This window comes from Poeciliopsis prolifica, unplaced genomic scaffold (assembly GCF_027474105.1).
Source record: "Poeciliopsis prolifica strain line A6 unplaced genomic scaffold, Auburn_PproV2 SCAFFOLD003, whole genome shotgun sequence".
Lineage (NCBI taxonomy): Eukaryota > Metazoa > Chordata > Actinopteri > Cyprinodontiformes > Poeciliidae > Poeciliopsis > Poeciliopsis prolifica.
The window spans coordinates 19,423,487-19,438,358 of NW_026562378.1; positions in this window are offsets into that span (position 1 = coordinate 19,423,487).

Below are 14,872 nucleotides of genomic sequence, written 5' to 3' on the forward strand. Positions count from 1 at the left end.
AATTTCGATGCACTTCTGGACGTAACATCCATGACTATCATGAATATAACATGCATGATCGCCATGCATGTTATATTCTTTTGGGGGGTTCTTTGTGTTTCTTTATTTTTTAAATGAGTTGGAATGATTTTAGAACAACCAACTTAAACAAATTCTAAAAAATAAGAAATTTGTGACAAAAGTTGGAAATTACTGTTGATTTTCTTTAATCCACATAATTAAATAACCCCTCTAATATCTGGATAAACTGCAGAGGAATCAATGCCTCTGTAGCCATCAACACAATTCTGGAATAATTCTGGATTGATATTTTACCAAGCCAGAATTAGGGCAGAATTTGAACGTTTTTTCTGTAATTTACTGATAGACAGTGAACCAAATGTTAATGAGTTTGATTGTATAATTTTACCCTTAGAGAAAACCAACTGCAATGTCTAATTGTCCTCACAATTCTTTATTTAGTTCATTGACATTGGTTATTGCATGATCATACCAACTCAAACAAGAGGATTTTTTTATTAAATGATTAATATACAAAAAAATAAAAATAAACTAGAAATGTTATCAAAACTATGGTTGGTTTCACAGATGACATTTACGTCATTAGCATAGTGTTTTTAGATAACTTTTTTTAACAACATGACGCAAAATAATATAACTAAAACAGTACCTTCTTTTAAACAACCATATACCACCTTTGGTAAAGCATGAATATATATTTATAGAAATTTATTTATATTAAACAGAGGAAGGAGTTTAGTTTTATTTTATAGAATAGTCTCATTTAAAAGCAGTTACTTTTTTTATAATAACTGACTTACAGTGTATATTAACATACAGTTTGATTTGTAATTCAACCTTATATCAATGCAATATTTAATCATTACACTTTAATGACTGTTTAAAAGCCAGAAGTTTTAAGAGTAATACTCAAACCTGACATTTGCTGGTTTGAGCAGGCCCCTAATACTTGTTGACATTCGTTCATTGTGACTTGCTATACAACTAAAGTCCACAAAGGGGAGCAATTGGACTGTGATACGTTTAACTGTGGCGTCTTCAACTGCCTGCAGGTGGAGACAATTCAGTGTTGAATCAATGTTGTTTTTATGCAAGTACTTTAGAAAATAATGTCTGCATAGGTGAAAGCTGATTTGTTAATTTTCTAAAATATCTAGAATGCAATTTGTAAGTTAGTCACAGAAAAAAGTTTACTGGAAACGCAGTCCTCATAAATTGATCTTTATTATAAGTCTGAAGCAGCTGTATTTTCTAGTTGCAGATTTTACATAATCAAACATGCATACATTCTTCAGACAAATTGCTACTCTCATTCAGAGATGTGTTTGTCAACATCACATAGTAGCAGTTCTCAACTTAAAGATAGATTTACTCACATCACCGAAACATTCAGGAATAAATGTGATTTGTAGGAGTGCATTCTAGTTGGAGGTTACAGTCAGTGAATGACAGAGAACCAGATTTGGTCCTGCTCACTCGTGCCCTTGGGTGTTTTCTGCCTGATGCTGATGGACAAGAACATGCGGGGTTAAAGGCCTGTCATATAAATCAGGTACAATCACTTTAGAGGTGAAAACATGCATGATGCTACTGACAGGGAAGGAATAGTGGGGCAGGAAAAAAAGACGATTCAGAGAGGAAAGGAAAAGGGAGCAAGACATGACTGCAAAAGTTATAGATTGCAATCTCTCAGTGAAAGTATTTTTATGTGAAATCATATTCCTAAATGACTTCTGCTTTGTAACCCAGTCCAGAAATGTAGCTTCAAATTGCATTATATTTTCAGATTTGCACTGCATCACTCATATTGATAAATATCAACACAGGTCCATTACCAGCACCATTTAGATGAATGCACATTGAGTTACAAAATTCCTCCCTGTAATTTGATCATACTGTACATAACCCTTGAAAAATGTTTATCCATAACCCTTTGTCAAATAGGCAGTTTAATTTATTTAACTATTAAATAAATAAAACTGCAAAAGTAATGCATAGTTAACATTGTTATAAACCTGCATACAAGAGCTCCTACCTTAGTATATACTGTGGTAGACCCTGTGCACAGTCAGCTAGTGTCCAGCCATGCAGAAGCAATATCCCTCATCATTCTGCACTCACCTGTATACTTAAGGTTCATTTACAATTTCACATCTGGTATCCATCCAGCCATTCTGGACTTCATGTTCTGTTTATGTAGTTTCTTTCTCTTCACTCTCAAAGCTTTTAAGAGTCCTCTAATCATTCATAATTAAACAGGGTTTTCACTTAAATGCACTGCATTTCTTTCTCTCATTATAACTTGAGAGGATGTTTTTTTCAAGACTTGAAAATATATGCTTTTCTCTGAATAAGACTGGCCACAAAAATATGTGTTTATGGAGATAGTGCTTATTTTTCAAACCAGGTTGGAGCAAAAATGTAGTTTAAAGTATTTAGGAATACTGGCAGTGCTTCACATTAGTTCTGCTAAATATCAGTGAAGTATTTTAATGTAACCTGAACAGAAATGTGGAAACAGTGTGGTTTAAGTGACTTGTAAAGTTCAGTTTGAGTTATCTGGTGCACTGAACAAGTGCATGATTTTTGACTGGCTGTTTGTCAACTGTGCATTTGGTGGTCTCTGCTGATGGAAAAAGTCAAACTTTATGAAACTGCTCCCTGTCTCCCACACTACTTTCTCTCGCTGGGTTTATATTACTTGTCTCCATTAAGGGACTCTCCCTCCACAAGTCATTTATCTCAAAACACTTCATTTTCAGAAAAGGCGTGTTCTTTTTTTGCATGCTGTTTGACCACATCAGAAAGCAAGCATGCCGCAGAAAAATGACTTCCTCTTTGACAGACTCGGAGGCCAATAAGTAGCAATTCAGCATTTTTCTTAATAAATCTTTGAGGACAAGCAGATCTCCAGCACGAAAACAGAAACTTAAAAATCACCAGGTATTACATGAAACCTCTTCTGCTTTGCTAAAGCATAAAGACTTTAAGGCATTTAGTAAAAAATGTAATATATTTCAGGCAAGACAATGTGGCAGATACCAAACACTGCACATCATCAGAAACACACTTTTCTGAACTTTCGACTTTTGCAGTATCCTGCTGTGAGGATGCTTCTCGCCAACAGCCCCTGGAAGGCTTATAAGGCAGGAAGGTCAAATGAATCCAGCAAAATATAGGTTTGACTATTACTACAGTATGCACAGCAGTTGTGAAGGCATAGAGTTCCAAACAGATCTGACTTAAATCTTATAATTTTTTTTCTTGGTTAAATTTTGTTTGGGGTCTAGATTAGTCATAACTGGAATCAAAGACTAGGATGTCTGACAAGTGATTTTTTTTGTAGCATTGTCAAAAAGGTCAAGGTACAAGGAAGTAAACTGAATTTAGCATTTTCTAAACCATAAAGACCAATGCACATTTCCAGAGAAAGTCAATTTTTATTTCTTCACTGGCTACAATGACTTTTAAATGATGCATTGAGTTGTGGTTCTCCTCTAATAGGATACATTTCTTTGTGAAGTTATAAACCTCACAACAGCCACACTAATTCCTGAATGTAGTGGTGTAGTGATGTGGTAACCCTCACTTTAAAACTACCAATATCTTAGTGAATGTATATTTCACAAAGTTTATTAAACTAAAAGGTGAAAGAAATCATTCAACACGACTGACTACAGATAGTGCCGTTGAGAATCACTCAACCTTTATGGGATGGTTTCAAAGATGTGTCACAATCAAACTAATTTTAGAGAGTGTGGAGCTCAAGCTCAACACTGATTATGACACGTGAGAAAAGGTGACACAAAAAAGCAGAGTCAACTGCTGTGCACAGTGATTGTCGGATGTTCAGTTTACATGGAAGAAAGAATAACCTTAAATTTAAATGCAAGTTGTGAAAATTTGGAAACTGTGACATGATTTGAACTATTGAGTTTTCATTGAATTTAAGACATGCAATTACTAAATGGTGTAAACTAAAATTAAAACCACTCTTTAAGAAGTGTTTATAACCACTCCAGACCACTCAGAAACCATGAGTGGTCTGGAGAGGGGGCACAACAACAATAGGTCTATAATCTATTATTTAGCTTCTCAAAATTCCGCCACGACATTATCCTTTAATCCTAGAAATGTTCTTCAGACAATAGATTGCGTTTATGTGTCTTTGAAGGTTCACTATATTATATTTCCTTAGGTCCAAATTGCTTCAGTTTATTTCCATGCAGGTTTTCTTCAAGCACCACTGTTTTCTTCTAAGCATCTGTTCAGTGTTTGGTTGAGTTCATAGTCACATGGTAACAATGTAGCTCTGTCTATCATCTGTGCCGCTATGGTTGCTAATTATAATATATATTATAACCTGAGCTTACGGTAACATGTAGATATTAAATAGAAGACTTCTTTCAGCTCTGATGAGAAGTTACCTATTGAAACAAAAACGTCCTTGTTCTCTAGGTAAGAATACAACCAGTTAAATATTGGACTAGACAGTCTGAGCCAGCTCCCCAGTCACTTCAATAATATGCCTTGGTCATCCATGTAAAATGCCCGAAGTAGGTGATAATGGATTTCTCCTTGATATTATCAGCACTCTGGATACAATATAAGACTGCTGCTTGATGCAGCTACAAAATAAAACATCACACTGGACCCAGCTAGTTTCACTGGTGAATTTGTGACCTTTAACAACAAAATGAAACTTGTTAATGTCACCTGAAGAAAACCCTGTTGATGAACATGACTGCTCCCCAGATCCTGACATCACTTTAAATCAACATTCGCTGGCCATTGGTATTTGTACTGGTCAAAAACTGAATCAGATTTTAGAGAGAAAAACACAAATTCAAATTGACTGCAGGAGTGAGGGAGAATAGTGCTCATAATTGTGGGAGTCTTCAAACATGAAACTAAAATCTGGGGCAACCCAAAGATCACGCTCTTCAAGACTTGAGATAAAATCTATGTGAAGAGACTCTGAGCTAATCGAGTTTTCCTTTGCTTGCTCTATTGAAATATTATTGCTATCTTTTCAAAGCCTCTTGCAAGATGATTTAAAATGTGAGCAGCATTTTGAAAAGTATCCCATTAAATGAGACTGCTTAGGATTTAATATAAATAACATTTTGTGTAAGAACTGCATATATAAATTTATATATACATGCACGACAACCACAACCCATCTTAGCAATAAAACATATGTTTTCTTCAAGCACCAAAACAGAGGCTATGCAAGGCTTTGCCAGTCATCTGTGCAGTAATGCATATCTTCCTCAAGCTGACCTTCCAAAAATCTAAAGATAATAAACAGCATGACTGTTCTGGAAGGCTTCAGGAACATGAAAACATATCATGAAACTGTGACCATGTGGTTTAAAGATTAATAACAATAATGATCTGCCCCATTTAAGCTGCACAAAGCTGTAGCCCATTAAAAAAGTGTTAGAGAGCAGAGCAGAGCATGAAAAAAAAAAAAAAACAGTAAAGAATATAAAGTCTTTGAAGTGGCTTTTTTTTCTTCTCCTGTGCACATTTTGAGAATCATAGTGGCTGCGCATTTCCAAATTCCTTGCCATCTGTGTAAATGTGATACCTCTTCTAAGTACAATGAACTGAAAATGGAAACTGTGTTTCATATAATCCCCAAATCCATCCAACTCTCACATCCTATCATGCAAATTTGGTGCAGTTTGAAGAGAATCCAGTCTCCCAACCATATGCCTGAGCCATGTAAAAGATACAACTATTTATTATGCATGCATTGCAGCAAGCTTATGGTAATGAGGTATTAAATTAGTGCTGGACATTATTGCTGTTCTATATCATTTTTGCTGAAAGAAATTTTGTACAAGTTACAAAAACTGAAAAGGGATCAGAATGTTTTCAATGATTTGTGGGTGAGCCGTACCTGTATTTCTCTTTGATTAGAATAACTTGCTTCTGCTATGGGATCTTTGTGTCACTAGTAGATTTGCAAATAGACTAGGAAATGTTCAAAAACAGTTATTTGCCACATTTTCCCAAAATTGTGGAAAAAAGACTCTCAACAACAGACTTCTAGAAGATCTGCAGTATTTTGGTGAAGGACCTAAGCTTCAACAAGATGTACAGCCTGTTTGTCCCTTCATGTATATGGCTTAGCTGTTGAGTCTCCAGTCCGATCTCTTGTCCAAGTGAACACCGAGGCATATTTGTGTTGCTCAAGCACTGCAGCTTCTTTTCCTGTGATGAAAATAGGTTTTGTCCTAACCCTGTTTCTTTTGAAATCTGCAATCATCTTGTTTATGTTGTTCATATTCAAGATAAGATGATTAATAACAACATCACAAAACAACACATTTGGGCTGAAGAAAGAAACATTTCTAGATTACACTTTTTTTATAAAGTAAGGCTTTTGAACCCAATACTTAGGCTAGGTATTATGTCAGAACAAAGAAGATACTTCTAGTGGTAGTATCTAATGTTTACATATTTACTTGACCTCCAAATGACTCGGCAGGCTCAGCAGGTAGAAAATAACATTAGAACAATGGATCTTGAATACAAACAAGAAATCTCTAACATAAATTGTAAGCTCAGCCTGTTTTGTACAGTTGTGGTTAACATGTGCCTGCTCTTCTACTCTAAACAAGTAAAAGCATTACTTCAAAATAACATTGATCAAGCAGAAGTAAAAAATCCAATGCAACTATTCTTGAAAGTATGTTTTAAAAATATATACTATATATACTCAAATGAATGTCAGTGGCTGACTTTAGCTACCTTCTACCCATATTTGGTAACTGAATATGAATTTGTCCATATAATTGGAAAGTGCTTGATTGATTTCTATTAACTGTTTAAATTTGTCTTGAAAGGTATTTTGATATTTTTGTTGTGAAATGGTTTTATACAATGAAACAAAATTATGCTGAGTAAAATAATAATGTGTTGTATAGAATTTTCTCCCTGGAAAGTTTTCTTACAATGTTGTGAATGGTTTAGTTTTCTTTCATTTCCTTCATTTCAACACTCACCAGACTTTTGTTTGAAAACCAGTTTGGTTGAAAATGAATCAGTCTGCTTTTCCACAAGCCTACAAAATCTAAACTTGAAATGTTTAGATTGAACAATGGAAGCCAGCAGAAAAGCAGACAATTTTTGGGCAGCTTTATGGTGTCGAACTGGGACTTTACATGTGTCGCAGTACAGTGGACATTTTAGAAGTCAGGCCTCAGGACAACATCCTCATACAGTTAGGGCCAGAAATATTTGGACAGTGACACAGGTTTTGTTATTTTAGCTGTTGACAAAAATATGTTCACAAATACAATTTATATATAATATGGGCTGAAAGTGCACACTCCCAGCTGCAATATGAGAGTTTCCACATCCAAATCGGAGAAAGGGTTTAGGAATCATAGCTCTGTAATGCAGAGCCTCCTCTTTTTCAAGGACCAAAAGTAATTGGACAATGGACTCCAAAGGCTGCAAGTAACTCAAAAGGCCTTTCCCTCGTTAACCTGTAATCAAGTAAGTAGTTAAAAGGTCTGGGGTTGTTTCCAGCTGTGTGGTTTTGCATTTGGAAGCTGTTGCTGTGACCAAACAACATGCGGTCAAAGGAGCTCTCAATTGAGGTGAAGCAGAACATCCTGAGGCTGAAAAAAAAGAAAAAATCTATCAGAGAGATAGCAGACATGTTTGGAGTAGCAAAATCAACAGTCGGGTACATTCTGAGGAAAAAGGAATTGACTGGTGAGCTTGGGAACTCAAAAAGGCCTGGGCGTCCACTGAAGACAACAGTGGGGATGATCACCGCATACTTTCTTTGGTGAAGAAGTACCAGTTCACAACATCAACTGAGGTCCAGAACACTCTCAGAGAAGTAGTGTATCTGTCTCTAAGTCAACAGTAAAGAGAAGACTCCATGAAAGCAAATACAAAAGGTTCACATGTAGATGCAAACCATTCATCAATTCCAAAAATAGACAGGCCAGAGTTAAATTTGCCCAAAAACACCTCAAGAAGCCAGCCCAGTTCTGGAAAAGTATTCTATGGACAGATGAGACAAAGATCAACCTGTACCAGAATGATGGGAAGAAAAAAGTTTGGAGAAGAAAGGGAACGGCACATGATCCAAGGCACACCACATCCTCTGTAAAACATGGGAGGCAACGTGATGGCATGGGCATGCAGGCTTTCAATGGCACTGGGTCACTTGTGTTTATTGATGACATAACAGCAGACAAGAGTAGCCGGATGAATTCTGAAGTGTACCGGGATATACTGTCAGCCCAGATTCAGCCAAATGCTGCAAAGTTGATTGGACGGCGCTTCACAGTACAGATGGATAATGACCCCAAGCATACAGCCAAAGCTACCCAGGAGTTCATGAGAGCAAAAAGGTGGAATATTCTGCAATGGCCAAGTCAATCACCAGATCTTAACCCAATTGAGCATGCATTTCACTTGCTCAAATCCAGACTTCAGACGGAAAGACCCACTAACAAGCAAGACCTGAAGGCTGCGGCTGTAAAGGCCTGGGAAAGCATTAAGAAGGAGGAAACCCAGCGTTTGGTGATGTCCATGGGTTCCAGACTTAAGGCAGTGATTGCCTCCAAAGGATTCGCAACAAAATATTGAGAAAAAAACTTTTTTGTTTGGGTTATGTTTATATGTCCAATTACTTTTGAGCTCCTAAAATGTGGAGTGTTTGTAAACAAATGTGGTACAATTCCTACATTTTCTATCAGATATTTTTGTTCAACCCTTTAAATTAAACGTTACAATCTGCACTTGAATTCTGTTGTAGAGGTTTCATTTCAAATCCAATGCGGTGGCATGCAGAGCCCAACTCACAAATATTGTGTTACTGTCCAAATATTTCTGGCCCTAACTGTATATTAGAACAAATGGCCTTCGATGTACAAAGAAAATAGTGTGAAACAATGGTCTGGTTTTTTACTAGGCGGGCAGTATCCATAAAGAAGCAAAAATCATACCTTTTCAAACTACAATACTCTAACAGGAAACATTTTTTTAATGCTTATGGAAGGCAGCATTTCTGTCTCACACTACCGTGAACATGCAAACCAATTTTCTTCTAAATATGCTTGTAGTGCATTTTCCTATATAGTAGGGGAAGCAGTAACAAACAGATCAACATATAAGAACAGTTTATGGGTAAAAACCACCAAACTTTTCTATCACAAAATCTGTTACCTTGTTAGACTGTTATGTGAAAAAAAAAACACTGACGTGTGATTTCTGCAAGTTTCATATTTCACCTCCACTTTTTTATGAGACATGCATGCCAAGGGTGTGTTCCTTGGAACAAAGCAAAAAAATGTTAGCTCTTTATTTTGTCAATAAGGAAATTGATAACAAAAATCTAAAGTTTTATTCTTGCCAAAATAAGATATTTAATTTGCAATGCTTTCATCTGCACTCACCTTTTTTGTGGCTAATTATTTAGCCAGATTTTGCTCAGTATGAGGCCACTCCTAGTGTTATTTTATTGCATGATTCTACAAAATGTGAGAAAACACCCACATGCTCTTTAGTGCCTGTAACACACTGCCCCCCCCCCCCTTATTTTTATCACCAGTGCAATCAACTACCTTGAAAGATGCAGTTTCCCACAAGGCTCACACAATGCAAATCAGAGCAAGGCATTGTTTTAATTACTAGTGCAATGCAGCAGAAGTATAAATGCTGTCACAGCTAATGCACTATAAGATTCTGGTGCAGATATTGTTGATGTTGTTTTGTTATTTCAAATTGTGGAAAGTATCATTTGAAGGCATTCATTTGTATATTTATATATGATTTGTGTGATTTTAGCTCATTAATAAGGAAAATAATATAAGGGTTACAGCTGCATTTGTGAGGAAGAATGATAAGGAAGGGTGTTTTCTAACTGTAATGTACAACGGTGTAAGCGGATATGACACAATGTAAGTGGTGACAGTCATTACTCCCTCCGCAGCCAAGATGATTAGGAATGCTACACATAACTAATTTGTCCCAGTGATCTCATTGTATTCTGTTAGATTAAATTGGAGACTAATAAACATTTTTATGACTAATTAATCGCTAACACCTCGCTAACTCCTCTTTTTCTGATTCTAATTGGTCAAAATAATCATGCAAAAGCTAATTAGCATAGTTAGATGTGCTGTAAAGCCACCACGGGCCTGTGACAAGATTCAAAAAGCTTTTGTTTTTGATTCAAACACAAAATTAGTCAAGGGGTGGTGAGCGCGAGATGCTGAAGCAAAGTGAAACACAATGCAAAGGAGTGTGTTCTTTTGTTATGGTATTTACAAGACTGACAGCCATATTCATTCAAAAAGCAAATGTGCACCGCAAGTGTATGAATGTAGTTGACTGTGGCTGCCAGACAGATTGGTGCAATGTCCTGAAGATATAAAGTAAAAATGCCATCCACCAACACCCAGAAAGATAATGGCACATGGAAAAACTTCTAAAGCAAATCTAGTTTTAGATTTACACAGACATACTGTATATTGTTTGAGATTTTCTCTTTGGATGCTTTTTGGTCAAGGTGAAAAATAAAAGTAACTTTTTTTTAGAAGTGTTATAAAAAATTATGAACATTTTTTCAGATGCCAATAGTAGTTCAGAAAGGAGGTGGAAAATATCAGTCTTTTCACAGATTGTGTCATAACATACACAACATGGTGACAGTTTCAACAAATGTAAAAGAAAAGGATATTTCATATAAAAGTTCTGTTCTCCATCTTTAAGAATCTTTATATTCTCACAAAAATATACTAACTAGATATTAAATTGCTTTAAAATTTTTAAGACAAAATTATGAGTTTCCATTTTTTTATCTAATCTCCAGAATTTTTCCTCACATAGTTCTTATCAAATCTGCTATTATCACCTAAGTAAGAAAGAAAAATATAATAATTCAGCAGATGTGTCAGCAAAAAAATTGGCTAATTTCGCTTCACAAGTTCAAGCTACAGATAACATAATTACAGTGAGTGGAACATCACCCTAATAATTTACTGAGTTTTCTACTATTGCTCATTTCAATGGCCACCTCTTGGGTCATGATCTCTAGGACTGACTTGTTTTTGGTTAGGCCCCTGATGTCTTGATTCTTTATGGGCTTTTGCGTGTCAGTGCAACAGCACTGGAGAGACCTGTTAGAAGGAAATGAAGCAACCACAAAGACGTGTAAGAGCGGATTGAAAACACTAACACTGTGGTTCGCTGACCTCAGAGGACGGAAAGTGACAAAGAGACCGAGTGGTAGATGCAGAAGCAAAGACAAAGAAAGAAAGTGACTGTTTTGTAGGTGGTCAAAGGGTCTAAATGTCAAAGGGTGGCAGTTTGGAGCATGAATGTCAAACTGGAGCTGAGAATGTAGTTTCTTGCACAAATACAGTTGTGTCTCTCATGCATGCCCAAAGTGCAACACTGAATGAGAAAACATTATAAAAACACTTGAAAACAGGTAAAATAATGTTAGACGGCTATGTGATGTGAGTCTAAACCTAACAGTATAAATCTAACAGCTGCTGCCAAAACATTTGATTCTAAGCAAATCAGATTAGTAGCTTTAAAACAGTTTTGGTAAATGGAGCTTTATCTGTGAGTCAGGGCCATTAGCAGCCCTAGTTTGAGTTGCCTTGGGCTCTGTAATTAACTTCGCTCAAGCGCAGCTAAACATTTTTGACATTTTTTCTTGTCCAGAATTAACTGTCACAGCAGAGGGAGAAAGTAACCATCTTGTCACATTGCGTTTGTTGGTGGGTTGTGGAACATCGTCCTCCTCAGTTTTGTTCTCTTTCTCATGCTCGCTGCTTTTCTGTCCCAGTAACACAAATGCAAACTCTCTCACAGCCTGGATCTTGTTTCAAGTAACATTTCATGACGAAGAAGATGATGGAAAATTTGAGTGTACATGTCAACAGCATTTTTTGGGTTTTGCCTTTCTGTATGCCATGAGGTCACAGCAGCGTATTTAATCTACAAATTGATAAAATCCGACCTTCATTATAAAACTACTTTTTTTTATTACTGGTGAAATACTCAATATAATCTGCAAAAGATTTTGTGTTAATTAAAAGATAAGTTATAGTTTCAAAATATAAAGTTACCTTTTTGAAGACATTTGGTGTTGGGGAATGGCATCATGATCTGTTTTATTTTGTAATGTTCTGCAAGTTCTATATAGACTTGAACTTGACATTGTTCAAAGTTCTTTGACTTGAATAATTGAAGGATATTCAATTCAAGTCATTGAGAGCTTTTGTTTCAACGTTTTAGTGTATCCGGTCTGCAGGACATCAGCGTCAATTGACTGCATTTCTATCAGGCTTATAGCAATTAGGGAATCGCATATGAGAGAATTAAGCCATTTGGTGCAGGTGTTTTTGGAGATGGGAAAGCGACTCTCAAATGTTGAACTTGGGTAACCCTGCTCTTAATTTTTCTTGCCCCCGTTTTTGTCCTCAGTGCCCATCGATATTTTGCCCCAGTTTGCTTAGTGTTGCTTCTATCCTGGTTGCATCCTTGCAGTATCCTCTACAAGCAAAAAACACATACAGTATATATGTATATATTCATTCAAAAAGTAGTGCAAACACACCTACAAACTTAAGTTTTACAAAGCAGCATATTTTTCTTTTTGTTTTAGCGAGAAAACTGAGAAATGAAAGGCTCAGGCTATGGTAAATATGTTGCCTGCAAAGTGTCAGCGTCCATGCCATCCAGAATTTGACTAGTTTACCTCAAACAATTATTTTTGCATCTGCATAAACACACACTTGCTATTTAATGTGCAATATGTCATGAAGAAGTAACTGCAGTTTCAAAATAAATTAGGCAGACGATTCCAAGAAAAAAATGTTAGAATGTGTACATTTATGGGCGGTAAACATAACAATAACATGAAGTGATAAGTTTTAACCCCAATAACAACCCATAGCCCATGTTTTAAAAATAAAAGATCAAAATATAAATCAAAATGAAGACTATATTAATTTTAACATGCATTGTGATTATCTTTATGATTTATGTGTGCTATCAGTTGTGATTCTATAAATTAGTTTTCCTTCATTAAAATTGTAGCTTGTGATATAGAGCATACATTTCTGAGAATGACAGTTAGCAATGTTACTTGCACATCTCTCTTGTTGAGTCTTTAAAGTCTGAAGTAGGACACAATAGAAAAAAAAAAATCTGTCACATCTCTTGTCAAGCAGATGGTGAAATGAAAGCAGCCAACAAACTGCAAAGGAAAAAGCAGTTTCTATTTAACCGGCTCAATTGTATAAGAAGGTTTCCAGACTGTTCATAAGCCCTTTAATGATGGCAGAGTTGAACTTAGACATCGCCCACACAAATTACTCATAATTGACTATTTCTGCTAAGTTTCATTTATTGGGAAGACCAGGTTTTCAGTCATTTCACTTTGTTGGATGGTCATAATGAGTCGGGAGGTTATGAAAACCACACAACTTAATGTCTGACAAGCACAACTGACATACCATCCAAGGAAAGTCACGTGTCGATAAAGTGCAAAATCCCCCATGATGAACATGTATCAAACCCATCTTCACATGTTAGCATTTCAGTCCTTCACAGGCCATTACTCGACTGCTGTAATTACACCATATATTCCATATATAACTTTTAATGAAAGAACGCCAATTATAGTCTTTCACTCTGCCTTTCTCTGTGTTAGCTGATGCCTTCATAAAAGTCTGTGATTAAATTAGTCAGGGGAAAGTGCTTAGATTTTATATGACAACGCCTGATGCATCGCTCAGCAACAAATTCCCCGACCAGCAGTAAATCTTCTAACAGGCTCTGACTGTGGATATGTGTGTCTAAATGGCTAAGAAAGACAGGAAGACAAGTCCAGTTCTAAAATGTATGCTCTAACACTTTGTCCATTCCTATTGATACAGAGCATTCTTCTCTCCACTCTCTGAAAGAGGCTTTAGGATGGTCTTTACTTTTTTTTTTTTTTTACATTTTTCTCTTTATTTTAAGTTGTCAAGTTTAAAGAAAAGCAAGACTTGACATGCTGAAACATAACTCCATCTTAATTTATGCCTGCAAAGCTTGCATTGCACATGAACACATCAGATTTGACATTTCATCTTATCTTTTTTCCTTTGTTTTCCAACAAAATATCTTTGCCAAAGCCTTTGTCAAGTCAATGTAACTTATTACTTCAAGATATGAAGGATTTTATTACCTTTTCATCTGTTTGTGTGGCCAATTTCTTCCACTTTTACAAAACTTTGTAAAAGGAGGAGAAAGCAACTCACAAAACGCAGAGAAAAGGCTCAATGCAATGTTAAAATGAATACAAAATTTCAATAAAAACATAAACATCATAATACCACATAACTCAAGCACACAGTTTAAAATGTGTTAAAATTATCATAAATCAAATTGTTAATCCTTAAATTTACACTTTGTTGACTTAAAATTTAATAAAGTACTGCTTGAAAAAGTGTGGGAATTGTCCTCAACAGTCACCAGGAGAAGGTCTAAATTTGCTACCTAGTGAAGCGTCACTTACAAGCCCTGATATCCCATCTGCACTGGAAAATTTGTCCAAATCCAGGGACTTCACAACTGGCATGAGGTGGGTTCCACTCAATTCTGTGCTCGTGCATGCTGCCTGCTGCCACACCAGTATTTCCCTCCTCTTTCCTCTCTCTTTCTGCTGCTTGGCTACTTATAAGTCCCTACACCACACCTGCCTATTAGCAGCTGATTGTTCCATCCACCCTGTGACTCTGTAACCAAATCAATTGCATTCAAAAACATCTTGGTATCCTACAGAGGGAAACAAAAACTAAAGAATTTCAAAATA